At 36.0% G+C, this 3058-nt stretch overlaps 1 non-coding gene across 1 annotated transcript; it reads right to left on the minus strand.

Moving 5' to 3' along the window:
- Positions 1-311: 311 nt before the first annotated feature.
- On the minus strand, positions 312-418 carry LOC145013602 (small nucleolar RNA R71). The gene has a single exon (XR_013665151.1). It is a non-coding gene; the product is annotated as a small nucleolar RNA R71 (small nucleolar RNA).
- Positions 419-3058: the final 2640 nt, after the last annotated feature.

Below are 3058 nucleotides of genomic sequence, written 5' to 3' on the forward strand. Positions count from 1 at the left end.
TGCAACCCGCAATTCCCGCTACTGCTACCTTCGAGCTTAAGGGACATATCCTTACCACGCTAAAGGATATTCCATTTTCCGGAAAAGACCATGAAGATGCATACAAGCACCTTGATGAAGTTAATGACATAGCCGACTGTTTCAACATTCCTAGTGTTCCTCGAGAAACCGTCTTGTTACGAATGATTTCGGTTACTTTTAAAGGAGAAGCTAAAGACTGGTTGAAGGCACTTTCACTAGGCTCAATCACCACTTGGGCACAAATGCATGAGGAATTCCTCCAACAATTTTGCCCAACATCAAAAGTTTCTAAACTCAAGAACACCCTAGCGAACTTTGAGCAACAAGTCGGTGAGTCCTTATACGAGGCTTAGGAGAGATACAAAGGGTTAATAAGAAATTGTCCCCAAAATGACCTAAACGAGAAACAAGAGGTCTCGATCTTATATGATGGGGTAAATGTCTTGAAAAGACAACTCCTTGATTCACAAGGACCTTTAACTAAGAAAAATCCCACTGAAATTAAAGAATTAATCGAAGATTTTTCGAAGTATTCATGGGAATATCACAACCCTTGTAATGATGGAACTAGGGGGATCGGGAATGGTGCTATGGAAGATACGACAACGGTAATGGCGATGTTAAGTAGTATGGATAGAAGTGACCAAGATGGACCAATACATTCACACGATACGTGTGGGTTGTGAAAATTGCAATGGTCCACAGTTTACAAAAGATAACCATTTGGACGATAACGGGAAGAGAAAAGCTCGAGTATACTACTCAAGTTGAGATCGCTAAGATGAAGATTGGAAGAAGCCGAAGAAGGAATGGTTGCCTTATGATGAGTATAAAAAGCAAAAAGAAGAGAAGTATAGGCAAACATGACGGACTTTTACCAAAAGGACAAACCTCCACCCGAGAAAAAAGTGGACTTGGAGTCAATGCTTCGTAGATTCATGAAAGCTTCTGAAAAATGTCACGATGCAACTAATGCTACCATGAAAAATTATCAAGCATCCATCATGAATATTGAAGCTCAACTCAGGCAATTAACTAAATTGGTTAACAAACGGTTACCTCCACCAATTCCCGATAAGAAACCGCCACCACATGTCATGGTCATCACTACTAAAGAAGACACGATTTGTGAGTTCTTAGAATCCTTGGAAGAAGAGACAAAGCAACCCAAATCACATCCAAAGAGGATAAAAATAAAGAGAAAAAAGTTGTTGAATTACTAACCTTACGACGTGAGGATTCAATCGTCACGATGTGGACTTAGTATGGGCAAAAAAAAATTTCTGATGTTCGAGCTTATCAACCTCCATTAACATTTCCTTCTTGAGCTAAAGTTCACCCACTGGAATGAGAACATATTAAGTTTATGAAGCAAGTAAAGGGAATTCCTATCAATACTCTTTTTATTGAATCTTTGGCAAAAAAAATCTCGAATATGCCAAATTTCTTCAACACTTACTTGACACCCACCAACAATTGGAAAAGACCTCCAAGGTAGTCCTTATTGAGCATATTTCCATGGTTATTATGGATGGAATACCAAGGCAAATGGGAGATCCTGGACGCCTTACACTTCCATGTGAATTCAGAAATAACATGAAGACATATGCTTTAGCCAATTCTGGAGCGAGTATAATTTTGATGTCATATTTATTTTACCAAAATCTCTATTGGGTTTTGAGCAAACCATACAATCCTATGTGTGTATGCAACCCTGATTGAATTGGATCTAGGTTATCTCCAATTGAGCATGCAACTTGAACACAAAAGAAGAAACCCTAGGTTCGCTGTATTATAATCAAATTACACAATAGGGATTAAAAGTACATACCTTGAGTGTTATATTGTAATAACAATCTAAAAACCTTGCTTGAAAAACCTTTGGTAGCAAGCGCCACAAGTGTCGAGCCTCTAATGGCTCACAAACAAACCTAGCAAACAAGGATTATTATGGAAAGAGAGAAGAGAAGTGGAAAATTCGGCTCTAAGCCTTTCTTCGAGTTCATGGGATGAAATTCAACCCTATAAGGGTTTATATAGGTGATAAGGAATATTTAGGATAAGACAGGTGTATCTTAGATAACCTTAATCCCTTAACTTCCTCCCTAAGGCTTCCAATGCACCATTAGAGCCCAAGGAAACCCTAGGATTGTCTAGATTTCATTCCCCACCTATAAGGGAGGTTCTAAAATGCTTAATGTTCAACTTTTGAGCATTATCACCTTTGGTCCCTGCACTTTCAATTAATTCCTTTAATCCTAAAATTAACTCCAAGTTAGTAAATACGTAAAAAGAATTATATCAAAATACAGAAAAATACTTTAAAAATACATAAATACATGAAAAAGTATACGAAAGTACAAAAAAGTATGTAAAAATACTTAAAAGTTCATATATATATATATATATATATATATATATATATATATATATATAGTAAGAAAATATTTTTGGTAGAAATGTAAGAAATTTTTTTTCGGCATATTTATTTGGGGAACAAAACAAATGAATAAAAAATAAGATGATTCATAATTTTTTTTTCTCAAAAACAAGGAGATGAATTTTTGGCCTTTGGATTTCATTTGAATGGTTAGGATAGTCATCCATGTCAATAGATTTAAACTAATAAAAATGAAGTATTTTATAAAATTTAACAGTTATTTAAAAAATCAAGAAAATAAAATTGGAACGTTGGATATTCATTGGACGGTGAAGATTATAGTTTTGGTGATCCATGTGACTTGCCTAGGACCAATGAAAAAAGATTGATTAAATCCCTCTTAAAATTAAGATTGTACAAGTTGTCATGCACTAAATCCTCCACTTGAATTCGGTTGATTCGTTTCTCCTCCACATCTATCTTCTCCCAATCCGTCAGATATCCCTCCGTTCTCCCATCTCTTCGATTTCATACAACCATTTAAATCATAGCAATCTCCATCGAGGTTCCCCTCCCTACCCCTCATTTTTATGTGGTCGTTTTCTTCGTCTTCTCTGTAACCCTAAATCTAGGCTTTGCTACACACTAGAAAACGGA

Source organism: Lactuca saligna, chromosome 8, assembly GCF_052625555.1.
Source record: "Lactuca saligna cultivar CGN05327 chromosome 8, ASM5262555v1, whole genome shotgun sequence".
Lineage (NCBI taxonomy): Eukaryota > Viridiplantae > Streptophyta > Magnoliopsida > Asterales > Asteraceae > Lactuca > Lactuca saligna.